The sequence below is a fragment of the Budorcas taxicolor genome, chromosome 1, assembly GCF_023091745.1.
Source record: "Budorcas taxicolor isolate Tak-1 chromosome 1, Takin1.1, whole genome shotgun sequence".
NCBI classification, from domain to species: Eukaryota; Metazoa; Chordata; class Mammalia; order Artiodactyla; family Bovidae; genus Budorcas; species Budorcas taxicolor.
This window is the reverse complement of record NC_068910.1, coordinates 217,642,022-217,658,728: the sequence shown is the minus strand read 5'-3', so window position 1 is coordinate 217,658,728 and position 16,707 is coordinate 217,642,022. Positions and strand designations below refer to the sequence as shown.

General features: G+C 50.4%; 1 protein-coding gene across 1 annotated transcript in view; it reads left to right on the top strand.

The window, feature by feature from the left end:
• The first annotated feature begins 11,883 nt into the window (after nt 1-11,883).
• The window catches only part of RFTN1 (raftlin, lipid raft linker 1), a 233,974-nt gene continuing 229,150 nt past the window's right edge, over nt 11,884-16,707 (top strand). Inside the window, exon 1 of the mRNA XM_052639301.1 lies at nt 11,884-12,003. The gene's annotated coding sequence lies outside the window, so the exon portion shown is untranslated. The remainder of the gene's footprint in view (nt 12,004-16,707) is intronic.

Below are 16,707 nucleotides of genomic sequence, written 5' to 3'. Positions count from 1 at the left end.
ATTCCAGTATTCTAGCCTGGAGAACCCCATGGACAGGAGCGTGGCAGGCTACGTACGGTCCACAGTGTCGAAGAGTCGGACACGACTGAAGCAACGTGGCACACCTGCTGCATTATCCCTGAGATTTGTCGCAAAGCTTCTGTTGGTCCAGGTCTCTCAAATTCTTTCAGTATCTAAAAGCATTTTTGCTGCTTCTGTGACTTCACTTACTACAGCAACCTTTGTGGGGCTTTTTCATCACTTCTGTGCTTCCCTCAGGTCTCAGAGTCATTCTGTTTCTTTCACAGGACGGTATGTTCATGGTTTTCCTCAGATCCATCTGCCCAGACAAACCATGCTGGGTACCACCCTAAGCTCAAGCTGGGGAAGAAGCCATGAGACCCTTCTGTACTGGAATTCTGCCAAACACAGCTCAGGTTTCTGTTACACCACCCACCGTTTTTATTTCAGATATTCAGTTTTAGAATTTTCATTCGGTTCCTTTTTGTAGTTTCTGCTTCTTTGCTGAGACTTCCTATCTGTTCCTTCATTACAACCATATTTTCCTTTCTATAGTTATACTAGCTGTAGTATACTTGTAATGGGGCTTCCCAGGTAGCACAGTGATAATCTACCAGCCAGCGCCGGAGACACAGGTTTGATCCCTGAGTGAGGAAGATCCCCTGGAGAAGGAAATGGCAACCCAGTTCAGTAGCCTTGCCTGGGAAATTCCAAGGACAGAGGGGCCCGGTGGGTCCATGGGTTGCAAAAAGTCGGACATGACTATGTGACGGAGCATGCCACACCCACTGATAGTTATAATAGCTGCTTCCACATCTTATTTCAGCACGTGGCTCATCTTCAGGTTGGTCTTCACTGATTAACTTCTATCTTGGGTATGGATACTTTTTCCTTTTCTAAAAATGTCTAGTAATTTTGGATTGTGTTGTGGACCTTTTGTGAATGATATATTTCCAAGACTCTGGATTCTTCTATATTACTCTCAAGAATATTATTATTATTTTTAATGTTAGCAAGCAGTTAACTTTGCTGAACTAAAATTCCAAACTCAGTCACCTTTGCAATGAGCACTGCTTGGAATCTTGTTCAGGGGTCAGCCAGGGGTCATGTGCAGTTTGCTGCTCCCCAGCCTGTGGCAGATGCATCATGGGAAACGCTGGGCGGGAGGAAGCACAAGCTGGGATCAAGATCCCTGGGAGAAGTATCAATAACCTCAGATATGCAGACGCCACTGCCCTTATGGCAGAAAGAGAAGAGGAACTAAAGAGCCTCTTGATGAAAGTGAAAGAGGAGAATGAAAAAGTTGGCTTAAAATTCAGCATTCAGAAAACTAAGATCATGGCATCCAGTCCCATCACTTCATGGCAAATAGATGGGAAAACAGTGAGAGACTTTATTTTTGGGGGCTCCAAAATCACTGCAGATGGATTGCAGCCATGAAATTAAAAGACGCTTGCTCCTTGAAAGAAAAGCTATGACCAACCTAGACAGCATATTAAAAAGCAGAGACATTACTTTGCCAACAAAGGTCCATCTAGTCAAAGCTATGGTTTCTCCAGTAGTCATGTATGGATGTGAGAGTTGAACCATAAAGAAAGCTGAGCACTGAAGAACTGATGCTTTAGAACTGTGGTGTTGGAGAAGACTCTTGAGAATCCCTTGGACTGCAAGGAGATCCAACCAATCCATCCTAAAGGAAATCAGTCTTGAGTGTTCATTGGAAGGACTGATGCTGAAGTTGCTGCTGCTGCTGCTAAGTCACTTCAGTCTTGTCTGACTCTGTGCAACCCCATAGACGGCAGCCCACCAGGCTCCCCTGTCCCTGGGATTCTCCAGGCAAGAACACTGAAGTGGGTTGCCATTTCCTTCTCCAATGCATAAAAGTGAAAAGTGAAAGTGAAGGCACTCAGTCGTGTCCCACTCTATGTGACCCCATAGACAGCCCACCAGGCTCCCTCGTCCATGGGATTTTCCAGGCAAGAGTACTGGAGTGGGGTGCCATTGCCTTCTCTGGATGCTGAAGTTGAAACTCCAATAATTTGGCCACCTGATTCGAAGAACTGACTCATTGGAAAAAGACCCTGATGCTCGGAAAGATGGAGGGCAGGAGGAGAAGGGGACGACAAAGGATGAGATAGTTGAATGGCATCACTGACTTGATGGACATGAGTTTGAGTAGACTCCAGGAGTTGGTGATGGACAGGGAGGCCTGGTGTGCTGCGATTCATGGGGTCACAAAGAGTCAGACACGACTGAGTGACTGAACTGAACTGAGTCTGTTGCTCTCTTATTTCTGCGATTCTGCCTCTCACACTGCAGCTACCGTGATCACTCTGAGCTCTGTCCTTTGATCCCTTAGCTGGTTAAGAGTGGATATCTGTCCAAGTTTTGGCTGCCTTGTAGGGGGAGCCTGGCCTCCGGTGAAAAGCCAAAAAAGAATGGAAAACCCACCCATGGGTGTCTGCCTATTTTCAGTTGCTTTCCACTGCCTCCAGAGTTACTTTTTGGGTTTATTTAGAGTTTCTATAGGAGAGTTGGTTCAGTACCAGCTACTATAACATGCCAGAGTAGAATTTGCTGCCTTCCTTTTGAATAAACGGTGAGAAGTGAAAGTGAAAACTGCTAAGTCCTGGCTGACTCTTTGTGACCGCATGACTGTAGCCCATCAAGCTCCTCTGTCCATGAAATTCCCATAAAGAATGCTGGGGTGGGTAGCCATTCCCTTCTCCTGGGGATCTTCTCAACCCAGGGATCAAACCCAGTCTCCTGCATTGTAAGCAGATTCTTTACTGTCTGAGCCACCAGGGAACCCAAATAAACTGCAGGGGCAGGATATTTGGTCTCCCTTTCTCAGGGACTTACAATGTCCCTTCATTCCCACTTCTCACATTTTTGTCCCTGCCTGCAGCCTAGGGTTATGGCATATAGTTTGAGAAGTTGGGGAGATTTTTTTCTGCCTAAATTTTTTCCCCTAAATTTTGAGTCCCTTTGGATAACTGAAACTTAAAATTTTCATGACCTCAAAAGGTTTTCTTTGCCACTTTGGTAAAACAGCCATTCCCTGGCAACCATAGATGCCTTATAATATATATACTAAATGGTGTGTGTCCTCAGTCGCTCAGTCATGTCCAACTCTTTGTGATCCTATAGACCGTATCTGCCAGGCTCCTCTGTGCATGGGATTTTTCAGGCAGGAGGACTGAAGTGGGTTGCCATTTCTTTCTCCAGGGGATCTTCCCAACCCAGGGGTCAAATCCATGTCCCTGCATTTCCTACTTGGCAGGAGATCTTTACCACTGAGATACGTGGGAAGCCCATATTATACAGCATCTATATGTAAACATATAAAAATACAAATATATATAAATAGAGAAGAGATAACAGGAAGTATTGGGATTGAAAAGAGCATCAATATTTCAAAAAACATTATTCCTCCATATCAAGAATGACACCTATGTGTGGTGGTGCTTAGTACACGTGAGACTGAGGGTACCTGATATTTAAATCAACAGTTGTATTTAAGCCTTCTTAGTTGATTTATTCATTTAAACATGCTTCACACACACACACACACACACACACAAAACATTTGAGAGCCTATTATTTGTTAGGCTTTGTGCTAGGTAGTAATTATGCAATAAAAAGTTGTATTTATTTAAAAAAATTCAGATCTCAGCAAACATTAGGAGGGAGGCATAAGGCAGCCTAGAATTAAATCTCACCTGCTCTATCAAGCAGACGTAAAGCAATACAGATGCTGTTACTTTAAAGTCATTTGGGATAATTAAGATAGCACAAAATTTGGATTAAAACAGCCTAAGTTTACGTCCCAGTTCACCGTTTATTAACTACTACCTTGGGCCAATCTCTCAGCTGCTGTGGGCTCTCCTTTCATTTTCAATTATTATTAACTGTTGAACGTTGCTAGACTGAAAGCTTTCTGAGAATAGGACCTGTTCCTTCCCCACTGTATCTTAGCCTAGTGTTGGCACATACTAGGTTCTCAAGAAGTGCTTTAACATTAAATGAACAAGTAAAGAAGAGCTCTTATTGCTTTTTCAATATGGACCTTTCTAGCTGGACATCTTGAGAATTACCAGGATTCCAGGTTAATATAGGAAACAGTCCTCTAATTGGATTCCCAGTTCCCAGATATACCCGTGATGCCTTCCAGAGCATCTAATGGATTCTAATAGGTAATGATTAGGGTACTGTGTGGAATAAACAAAGGACTTGTAGTCCATTTGTGGACTAGACTGAGGAGCAGCCACCATACGGAATGTTGCCAGTGGCCTCGTGAGACAGAGGCGAGAGCTCTGGAAAGTCTCGTCCTAACCGTTGAGTAATTGCTGTGGAGTGACATACATCACCTCTGCTTACAACTCATCTGTCAGAACTAGCCATATAGCCTCTCCCAGCCTCAGTTCACTTCAGTCGCTCAGTCGTGTCCGACTCTTCGTGACCCCATGAATCGCAGCACGCCAGGCCTCCCTGTCCATCACCATCTCCCGGAGTTCACTCAGACTCATATCCATCGAGTCTGTGATGCCATCCAGCCATCTCATCCTCGGTCGTCCCCTTCTCCTCCTGCCCGCAATCCCTCCCAGCATCAGAGTCTTTTCCAATGAGTCAACTCTTCTCATGAGGTGGCCAAAGTCCTGGAGTTTCAGCTTTAGCATCATTCCTTCCAAAGAAATCCCAGGGCTGATCTCCTTCAGAATGGACTGGTTGGATCTCCTTGTAGTCCAAGGGACTCTCAAGAGTCTTCTCCAACACCACAGTTCAAAAGCATCAATTCTTCTGCACTCAGCCTTCTTCACAGTCCAACTCTCACATCCATACATGACCACAGGAAAAACCATAGCCTTGACTAGATGGACCTTAGTCGGGAAAGTAATGTCTCTGCTTTTGAATATGCTATCTAGGTTGGTCATAACTTTTCTTCCAAGGAGTAAACATCTTTTAATGTTATGGCTGCAGTCACCATCTGCAGTGATTTTGGAGCCCCCAAAAATAAAGTCTGACACTGTTTCCACTGTTTCCCCATCTATTTCCCATGAAGTGATGGGACCGGATTCCATGATCTTCGTTTTTTGAATGTTGAGCTTTAAGCCAACTTTTTCACTCTCCTCTTTCACTTTCATCAAGAGGCTTTTTAGCTCCTCTTCACTTTCTGCCAGAAGGGTGGTGTCATCTGCATATCTGAGGTGATTGATATTTCTCCCAGCCATTTTGATTCCAGCTTGTGTTTCTTCCAGTCCAGCGTTTCTCATGATGTACTCTGCATATAAGTTAAATAAGCAGGGTGACAATATACAGCCTTGATGTACTCCTTTTCCTATTTGGAACCAGTCTGTTGTTCCATGTCCAGTTCTAACTGTTGCTTCCTGACCTTCATACAGATTTCTCAGAACGCAGGTCAAGAGGCCGGGAAAAGCAATCCTACCACGAGAGCGGAAGAAGAGGACCAGAACTATTTGGGGAACGGCACTGATGGTGATCATAGTCCTGCTTGGAAGGAAAACCCTGAGGGTCCACTCACGTCCATCGAAGTGCAGGTCTGATGGGAGGCTGGCAGGGGCATCTTCACACTCTTGGATCTCCTAACTCCCCGCAGGGGTGGGGCGGGCGGAGCCCCACTCTCCACCTCAAGGGCTTCATGGCATCCTAGGCCTTCAAGTGAAGACTGAACTGAACTCAGGGAGTAAGGGTCATGTCCCTGGATGACCCGCAGGCCGCGCTCTGGCTGTCGATGGAAGCTCACCGCCGGATGTCCGGTTCTAAGGGTTGCTGTCCGGTTGTATGCAGGGTCTATGGCGTCGCACAGAGTCGGACATGACTGAAGCGACTTAGCAGCAGCAGCAGCAGCAGCAGCAAGTGGCTGTGGATGGATGACTCTCCTTTGAGCGGAGGAGCTGGGTTTCTGATTTCTGACTCTGATCGGTCCACGAGTCCTACAATCTGCCACCCTATGGACACAGCCCCTCTATTTCTGCTCTCTCTGCTCCAGCCTGACAACTTCAGTCTGTTCCTGGAAGGCGTGTGTGTGTATGGGGAGGTGATGGGTGGTGGGGAAGGAAAGGAGATATGATAGGGAACAATGGTTCTATCTGGTTTCATATTTTTCCAGAGTTTTTCATTTCATGTTTGGACCTTGACTTTGGAAACCCCAAACCCAATAATCTGGCTTTTTTTCCCTGGTGTTTTCATGACAACTTTCCTTGGTGGGGAAAGCTTCTAAATGATGCTTTCTCTGAGCTTCTCTGGTGGCTGAGACGGTGAAGAACCCACCGCAGTGCAGGAGACCCAGGTTCAGTCCCTGGGTGGACAAGATCCCCTGGAGGAGGGAATGGCCACCCATTCCAGTATTCTTGCCTGGAAAATTCTATGGACAGAGGAGCCTGGTGGACTATGGTCCATGGGTAATAGAGTCAGACTCAGGTAAGTGACTAACACTCACTTTCTTTCTAGCTGTCTAAATCAGTAAGAATAAGGTGGGTAAAGTGTAACAAGAAATGCAGCGCAGTCCAGTGGAGTATTACCCCGCCATAAAAAGAAAGAAATGTTGGCATTTTCAGCAATATGGATGGATCTAGAGATTATCATACTAAGTGAAGTGAGTTAGACAAAGACAAACATTGTATGATATCGCTTACACACGGAATCTAAAAAAAAATACAAATGAACTTATCTACAGAACAGAAACAGACCTGCAGACAGGGAGGACAGATTTATGGCCACCAAGGGGGAAAGAGGATGGGAAGGGATAAAATTAGGGGGTGGGATTAATATATACACACGGCTATATGCAAACTAGATAAACAGCTATCCTCAGTATCTTTTTATAATCTAAGGGGAAAAAACCTGAAAAAGAATATAAACATATATATACACATATATATATACATAAAACTGAATTACCGCCATACATTTGAAACTAACATGACATTATAAAGCAACGATACTTCAATTTAAAAAAAAAAGAAAAAGAAAGGTTTTTAGAAAAGGAATACAGTGGAGGAAGGGAAATCAAATCAATTAATACATGAAAATATTGCATCATTTATTTAATGAGCTATTTCCACAATCTCCTTTATTTTCTTACATCTGTGGAACATACAGACTTCCTACATATTTGCATATATATATATGTATATATATATGTATATGTATATATATATATATATTTAGGAGGAGAAGAAGGCAACAGAGGATGAAATGGTTGGATGGCATCACCGACTTGATGGACGTGAGTTTGAGCAAACTCTAGGGAGTTGGTGATGGACAGGGAAGCCTGGCGTGCTGCAGTCCATGGGGTCGCAAAGAGTTGGACACGACTCAGTGACTGAACTGAACTGACATATTTCTATCTCAGGTAATAAGGTTTGTTCCCAAATGCAAGTAAATAGGTGTGTCCCACTAGTGGAATGCCCAGTGCAGAGGTATGGCTCTTGGTAAAGGCCAGCAGGAGCAGTGCGCTTCACACTGTATTCCTGAGTCTCGCACCGCTCTTTGCTCCAGAGAGCAAGTTCTGTCTCAGCCACAGGAGGGCCCTGCTTCCCTGAACTGCCTGTCTGACAGACTGGGAATTCAGAGATAAAACGAGGAGTGGATTCAGGAGCAGAATAACCATCAAAAAAAAAAAAAAAAATACTGGGGTGAATGGAACATTTGGCAATCATTCAAACATTTCCTGAAACTGGTGGTGTCTGCGGGTGGCGTTTGCAAAGTACTAGTCTGACTACACTTTGGACAAAAGTCCCCGGCCTTGGCCATCAATGCAAACATACGAAACATCCTGACAGGCTCCCTGCCCCGCCCCAGTGCACAGTCCCACGTGGCTGAGTGGCTGCAGGGCACGTCTGGACGCCGGCCTGAAGGGGCCCTGCTCCACTGGGACCAGGGGCGCCATGGACTGGCGCGGGGTGTGTCTGCAAGCGTGTGCCCATCGCAGTGAACACAGGGCAGGGGGCTCCTGTGAAAACCACTGGATCTGGTGCGCCTTACAGAAACTCCTTAAATGAAGCAGTATTGCCTGACACATGGCCAGCTTTCTGCAGCCATTCAGTGTGGAGTGGCTGGCCAAACTGTGATCTCACTGTGGCTGCAAACCCACTTAAAATACTAACAGTGATGATAAAGATGAATAATCCCTGCACCTCCAGGGCATATATGAGTTTGCTTATCTCTCCTGTCAGCCCTGAAATGTTGCTCTTCAGCTGCCCTGGAGAAGATCTGGTTTTGGTGGTCCTGCAAATAAACAATTAGGTCAGTAGCTCTTCAGGCTCTGTAGCTTCTGATGGGTCTGTTTTCTGCAGAAGTTGCTGCTGCTCTCCACACAAGGACGGGAACCGAGCGTTTTTAAGTGAAGTTGGTGAGAGGGGATGAGTGCAGTGCGGGGGCGGGGGGGGGGGAATCACAGGCTGGGGGTGGGGGTGGGGAGGGGAGGTGGGCAGGACTGCAGGTTAGCTGGGATTTTCCCTCTCAGCCAGGCTCAGCGGAGCTGCAATGCATCACAAGTGCTCCGGCAGCGGTACCCAAGGCCTTAATCATCTCCAGAGTGAGGCGATGCTGCTGAGGCTGAGGGAGAGAATTGCTCCAGCGGGGGGCTCCGGGAACCAAGCTTTTACAGGAATTGCACAGTCTAGCCACGATTGCTTCTCACGCTTGCCTAGGCTCGCTTAACTCCTCTCCTTTCCACAGCGGGTGTGAGGAGAACCAGTTTCCCCATTAACTTGGGGCCTGCATTTTATCGACTGCAAACGCTCACGATCCCAGCGCTGGGGCCATCTGTGACCTGTCGGGCCGTAATAGCTTGGTTTTCCCCGTGTTCGGCTCCCTCCTTGAGTACTTAGTGTTAAATCATAGGGGGAGGAAGTGTGAGCAGAGGAAAAACAGCACCATTACATGACCCCCGATGAGACCGCTGTGATAGAATTAAAAGCTGCCGCCCTAGGACATTCTAACAGATGACATTGTGAGGTTGCCAAGGTAACCCACCAGGATACAGCTCCAGCATCTTTGGGGTTGATGCTGGGTAGATGAGGTCAGTCAGAGGTGAGGCCCAGCTGCCCAGGGTGTATCCCTTGGCTGGCCAGTCCACGGCAGTCAAGAGGAAAATCAAGGCTGACCTCTACGCAATACAAACAAACCCAACCTCGTCCCCTCATTGGCTATTCCAGGTGAAAGAGAAGCATCATACTCCAGGTAACTGATCAGTGTACGTTACACGGGGCTGATAAAGGTCCGGATATGAATGACTCATCCATTCACTCCATGTATGTGGATTAAACACCTGCTGTGTACATCCACTCCATGTATGTGGATTAAACACCTGCTGTGTACCAAAGAGGAAGCATCAGAATATCTAGGGGAAAAGGTCAGTTTTAGAAAAACCCTAAAAAACTGCAGGTCCAATCAGGGAAACAAGATCATTTAAGACATTTACACACTGTCAGTACTCAGGAAAAGGTTGAGTGGAAGAAAATGAAAACAGAGTAACTGATTAACCCCAAGGACCTAGTGTTTAAAAAAAAATGCAAAAAATGGTATAGAGTGGAAATGATTTGCTTAAAAGAAATCAACCTTCTCCCCCAAACACAAGTTATGCGGCATTCCTCTTTTTCCCTTTTAAATATTCCGTGTTTACTCTGAACTGCTGGTTAACACCTAGAAATGTTGGTTTCTTTCTCCCATGTGAGGATCAGAAAGATTTCAGACGGACCCTGCCTTGCAATAACTCTAGGCCTCGGGCATATAAATAACAAAGATTCCTCCTTTTGGTCTTATAGGTGGGTGTTCAAAACCATCCCTGCTGCCAGAGGACACCCTTTCCCGCATGATACTGTCTGAATGTGGACCTGGGCTGTCGTCTGATCCCGTTTCCTCCCAGATGGCAAGCCAAGCAGGGGAGAGACTGGGAGAGCCAGCGTGGTGGTGAGCGACACCAGCCAGGGGGGCTGGAAAGGGAAAGGGGCAAAAAAACACACACACAAAGTGGGAGGTGGGGGGGAAGGAACACAGAGCTGGGATGGCTAGGGCAAAAGCAAACAGGAAAGTCTTCCAGAAACTGTGTTTACAGGAATTCCTGAAAACAAAATAGGGCTTCCTTACCCCTGGGGTAAGTACCAGAGAAGGACACCATTAGAACACTCCGGTGCCTACACTAGCCCTCCATCCTGTGGGCTCCAATGCTTGAAACCCCCTCTTTGCCCAATCAGAAAATGTAGACAATTAATTAGATGATGTCAGTTGGTGACGGACAGGGAGGCCTGGCAGGCTGCAGTCCATGGGGTCACAGAGAGTCAGACACAAAGTGAACTAAACGGCTGTCTTACTGCAGCCCCCTTAAAACAACAACAAGAGGGCAACAGCTAAGTTATAGGGTACGCTCCTCAACACTTTACTTATAAAACCCACAAGAAAGTGCTACCTAACAAAGGAGAAAACAGGCCCAACGCCGGTGAGTCACTTACCCACATCACACAGAAGGCAAATGCGGATGGAGGCCCAAGGCCCACCCTGAACCCTGGCTCTAGGGCCTGGGTAGTAACCCTGACATTTTAATTCTGCTGTGTTTAAAACGCTCCACGAAAAAAGACTTACAACAGGCTCACGGCCGCCCATCTAAGGTAGCCCTGATATTTTATGCATCTAACCGCCTTCTCGGGCGGCCTGAAGTTGGTTCCCTAGGTTTTCCCACATCTTCTGGGCACCTGCAGTACGTGGGCGAGGGCGTGGCAAGCGGACAGTGGCACTAACCGGCTCCCTAGGCACTAAATGCCCAGCAAATAACTCAAGCGCCCAGGGACGAGCCCGCCTGCAGCATCGGGAGGCAGGAGGGTCTCTCAACCGTCCTTCCTCAGCGCCCTCGGAGGGCACCGGTGGAGTTGGTGGGGGAGGAGGTCCGCGTCCCCTACACTCGCTCCTGATCTTGTGACCTCGGTTACCAGGGGTCGAGAGGGGGCGGGGGAGCCACGGGGCTCGGTGTGGAGGCGCGGCGAGGGTCTGTGGCTCGGGCGCCCGTGGGCAGCGCGCGGATCGCGGGGGCGCGGAGTGGGTGAGGTTCGCGGGGAGCACGGTGGGCACGGGGCGAGGGCGGATCGCGGGGCGCGGGGCGCGGGGCGGGTGCGGTGGGGGCGCCTTGGGGGCAGAGGCGCGGGGGCGCGGCGGGCGCGGGGCGCGGGGCGGGTGCGGTGGGAGCGCGGGACGTGGTGGGGGCGCCGTGGGGGCAGCGGCGCGGGGGCGCGGCGGGCGCGGGGCGCGGGGCGGGTGCGGTGGGAGCGCGGGACGTGGTGGGGGCGCCGTGGGGGCAGCGGCGCGGGGGCGCGGCGGGCGCGGGGCGCGGGGCGGGTGCGGTGGGAGCGCGGGACGTGGTGGGGGCGCCGTGGGGGCAGCGGCGCGGGGGCGCGGCGGGCGCGGGGCGCGGGGCGGACGCGGTGGGGGCGCGGGACGTGGTGGGGGCGCCGTGGGGGCAGCGGCGCGGGGGCGCGGCGGGCGCGGGGCGTGGTGGGGGCGCGGGGCGAGCGCGGATCGCGGGGCGCGGGGCGGACGCGGTGGGGGCGCGGGGCGTGGTGGGGGCGCCGTGGGGGCAGCGGCGCGGGGGCGCGGCGTGGGAGCGCGCGGTGGGCGCGGGGCGCGCCGGCGGCTCCCCCGAAGATGCCGCGCGGCGTCTGTTGCCCGTGAGTTCAGAGGAAGAGGAAGTATAGGCGGCGGACGCGCGGCGGCGACGGGGGCGCGTCGGGGCTGCGGGCGGAGCGCGCCGGGCTCTGGGCGCCGCGAGCGGGAGCGCGGCGGCCGCGGGCTCTCGGGCAGGACGCACGCAGCGCTCGCAGGGGGGACGGACGCGCGGGCCCGCCTCGCAGCCCGCCCCGCGCCCACCCCCTGTCGCCCACGCCTTCCCCCGCGCCGCCCCCTCTGCATGGCACAAACTTTCCTCCCGGGACGGAACACGCTGTCTCCGGGAGCCCCTGCGCGCGCCCTCTCGCCGGCTGGCCCCGAGCGGTAGGTGGGCGCCTGCGGGGCTCGGGGCGGAGGCGGGTGCAGCGGCGCGGGGACCCCGGCGGGCGGGGATAGCCCCGCGCGGGACGCCTCCCTGCAGGTTGCGGGGGCCTGGGCGTGCTGCTCGGACGCGCCGGGGCCCCCTCGTCCTCTGCGCCCGGACTCGGGTTGGATGGGGCCGGGGGCCGGCTCCGTGGGACGCGGCAGTCTTGGGCCAACTTTTCTGAAAATGAAAGAAAGAAATCAGCCCTGGCGCGCTAGGAGGAGAGGCACCCCCAGAGCGGTCTGTGGGGGGTAATGGGCTCCGCCGGCCCGGGGGCGCCGGGGGAGGAAGCGGAGGGGAGGCTTCGAGGCCACAGGTGGGTCTGGGACACTGCACGGCGCCCTCCGCGAAGGGCGGGCGGGCGCTGGCCCCGGAATCCGGGTTCAGGAGGGGAGGCGGCGGGGAGCTGGGGCGGGGTGCGTGCGCCCCCCGAGGCGCGTCCGTCCCGGGGCAGGGCTGACGGCCGCACGGCCCCGGAGGCGCTGAGACTCGGGGCGCCGGGAATTCCCGGCACCGAAAACCGCTGTCTCGCCTTCCGTAGGGGGTTTCTTCCCTCGTCCTCGCCGCTTTCTTAGGCCCCAGGGTGGACCTGGGTCAGGGCAGGGTGGCGGCGGCGGCGTTTATTTCGGGAAGCCCCGCGGGCGCGCATGCCCACCCCGCCTCCCGGGCCCGGGGCTGGTGCCCTTCACCTGCACGGCCGCTGCCTTGGCACCGAGGGCCGCGTGGAGGCCTCGGGGCCGTAACCCGGGGGCGCTGTCTCCTGGCTCCCCTGTGTGGCTGCGGGTGGTCCCCGGGGACGCTGGGTGGTGTCACCGAGTTTGTTAGGGGTTTTCAAAACAAAAAGTTAAAAAAAAAAACCCAACAGTTTGGCACGGGTCCCTGTGTTTGAGTGACTGCCCTGGCTTCCAGCAGCACTCCCTTCTTGTAACTGGTGGTACAGCTGTTTTCAGATGCTGGGCGCAGTCTGGCCATGGGGTGTCATCTCAGGATAAGTGAGGCCCGGGCCAGGAAGGAAGGCGGGTGTGGTGTCAGTGACCTCTGCGCCTGTGGGGAGGGTGTGCGCTGCACCCCCGCATGTCCTCATGCCCGGGTACCTCTGCAGGGCTGAATTCCCTACCAAGTTCAAGTGACCCCCGATGTCACCAAACTCGGCAGAGGGATTAAAGCAGCAAGCTGACTGGGACTCTTCGGTGCATGTGTGTGCTAACCTCAGTGAAATCACTTTAACCTCAGAGGGAGCTTTGCTTCCTCTTTTGCCTTCAGTGGGGTTTCTGGTCTGAGAGGCAGGGCGTCATCCCTCTGTCGCTGGGTTAGTTTTTCTTTGTCTTTTGGCTGCTTGGACCCTGGGGCACATGGAAGGGGGGGGTGTTGTGCAGTTAGCTAATTGATCTGGTGCAGGAACCGAAAGAGAATAAATTGGGAATACAAGTCAGTGAGTTCTTTTTCTCCCTCTGGAGCAGGAATTTTTGGCTTCCATTCAAATAATTGCTTTGTCTGTAGGGAAACAGGCAGAAAATCTTTGGCATGAGTGATGTGAGTTCCTGTAAAGCTACTTGCATTCTTCCAGCCTTAACTTTTCAGCAGAACTGAAATTATGTGGGCCCCTGGTTTGGTGGGCATGGGTGTCTTGTTAGATCTCTGAGTTGGTGGGCTAGGGAGAAGATCCAGGGACTCATCCAACGCCCAGCTCCTTGTAAAAAATATAGAAAACTTGGAAGAACAGTGGCCAGCCAAACACCCGTATCTAGAGGCCATAATTTTGCAATACTGAATTGGCTTTATTATACGTCTGTCCATCTGTTCATCCTCTGTCCATCTGTCAGTTCAACTTTCTGTTTTATGCATTTTAAATTAAATTACAAACATTGGTACAGGTCACCTCTAGAAGTTTTGTTAGAGTTCAGTATATGTTCATGACTTTCTTAAGGTGAAATTTATACATACATACCTATCTACATACAGTGAAATGCACAGATCTTGAGGGTAGCATTCGCATAATGTTTTGACAGATGCCTACGCCTGTATAACCCTCGTCTGTAATCAAGGTAGAGAATGTTGCCCTTGCCCCCAGAAAGTTCCCTCATCCCCATTCCCAGTCAGTCTGTGCCCCCACCCTTTTTTTTTTTTACAATCACTCAAAGCTAGTTTAGCCTGTTCTTGAACTTCATTTATTGTAGAAATGCACAATATTGTGTAAAGCTTATTTAACTCAGCATGTTTTTGAGATTCACTCATGTTTTATGTACCAGTAATTCGGTCCCTTTTTTTTTTTTTAATTGCTGAGTTAAGATCCAGGATCAGTTTATACCAGTTTATGTATTCCCCTGTTAATGGACACAAGAGTTATTCCCAGGTTTGGGGAATGAAGCTGCTGTGAATATTTGTTTATGAGTCTTCCTAGGGACATGTGCTGTTATGCCTCATGGGTAAATGGAGTGAAATTGCTGGGTCATAAAAGAGGTGTATGTGAACTTTATAAGAAGCTGTCAAACTTTCTTCCAACATGATTAGACCATTTTACACTCCCATCAGCAAGGAATACATGTGTCAGATTCCAGATACCACAGCTCATTTCCCTAGCTCAAAGTCAAGAATACGATTGACCAGTGTTCTTCTGAGCTCAAAGGTGCTGAAAATCGGGAGCACTCGAGACAGTCTGGAGCGTGTTGTTTTCGTAGATGGAGGAGCTAAGGGAAATCCCTGACTCCTCAGGTAAATGGGTTCACTCTTAAATTATTGTGCATGACCAGACACATGTTTTATTTTTAAAGGTCTTCAGAGAAGGGATTTCCATAGGGGAATGTCCCCTTGGTTGTGAAAGAAGATTGAGTACTTTCTATATAAAGAAAAATACCCCCCCACTCCAACCTCGCAGAATTCCACCGAAGTTCTGCTTTGACACTCCTGGGGGATTTCTGATGTGTTGGTCTGGCTGCCTGGAATCCGGTGGAGATTCCCGTTGGATTTCTCTGACTGGGGCAGCTGGCTGTTGAAAGGCATCTTGTGTGCTCCGTGAGACAGGTCAGATTTGACTTTTTGAAGGCTCTGAGAACACCGCTTTTCTGTTAGAGAGATTCGGCCTGTCAGTGAGAAACGCAGCCTGTCAACACCCTTCTTCTTGTCCCGGCTGAGAAAATGGGCCGTTCCCTCTCCGGTCCCCTCTCGTATTCAGCCTTTAAGGAAACCTGGTCTTCGAGATCTGGGAAGCAGGAGTGGGGCGTCCTGCTGACGCGGGCCCCAGGGGGAAGCCTTTACATCTCACCAAGGTGCATCAGTGGGGTCAGGGGACGTGTAAGAGATTGCGAGACATTGGACTATGTTTGGGGACTGTTCCCCTCGTCTGCCAGCCTAGTACAGTGCTTGCCACAGGGCAGAGGCTGTGAATAACCCTCATGGTACCCGTCTGGGAGATTACCTCTCTGGAGGCTGACAGGGATCGCCAAGATGTCAGGACCCCAAGGCGTTATTTTTACTGGAGGCCACTGTACTACCGCCTGGGAAACAGGTTCAGACTATTAGGAAAACTTAGCCAACTGTAAACTTCCTTTCTAAGTAGCACTGTTCCTATCTTAGTATAGATTTTACTATTGTTATTAACAGAATACTAATTATAGCTACCCCGTGCCAAGTGCCCACTTTGAATCTGACTCTCATGAGAGGTGGGCGCTAATCTTATCTGCACTTTGGCTCTGAGGCACCTGAAGCGCAGCGAGGTTAAAGAACTTGTCCCGAGTTCACATTTCCTTCCTATTTCCTGGACATTGAGGGAAGGGACTCTGACGTTCTGGTTTCACAAATGCAGATCGATCGCGTCCGCAAGCATAGGTTTCCAAAGGCAGGAGGCCCTTGTAGAATAGAATGTGAACTGGAGCGGGGACGAAGCTGCAAGAAACGATGCACTGGACTCACTTTCTCAAGTCTTTTGTCTGTTTCTTTCTGGGGCCCGGATGGAGGTACTTGTTTTGATGACAGTTTAAGGTATTATTAGTTATCTGACTATAATTTTATTGTAGGAAAAGAAAGACTTTGCCAGCTGTTTAGTTTGAGTGTCTCTCACTGAGCCACCCAGTACTGTAGCTGCAGTCTACAGGCGGCTATTTACATCTGAATATCAAGGAATCAAAGTGAAATAAAATTAAAAGTGCAGTTCCACAGTCTCACCGGCCGCCTTTCAAGGGCTCTGGAGCCACATGTGGTTGTTGGCTACTGTTCTGGACAGAGAAGTGGAATATTTCCAGCCTTGCTGAAAGTTTGGTTCAATGGCGCTGCTCTACAGTGAGCGGTTCTCTTTTGTCCTTCCGGGTAAGAATTGGCAACACTCTTGGCTAAAGCTTAGGCTGTTTTTCACTGACAAAGAGATAAATTTAGCCAGACGTTTCTTTTATGTTTACCTTTTAAAGGTGTGTGTGTGTGTGTGTGTGTGATCTTTCCTCCCATTCACATTCAGTTTTTGACATAAATTTGAGTTTCCCTTTTCTCCTGGGCCTCTAGAGGGGCTTACGTTATCATCATTGTGTATTTTACCAAGAGGCTTTCTCTGAAAAGATCAGTACAGCGGGCAAGGGATGGCCACGGCTTGAAGCCCTGTTAATTCCTTGCTCTCCAAAGAATAATTCAGTTCAGCTTTTAAATATGCATTTGTGTTACGTACTCCCTACCTGGGC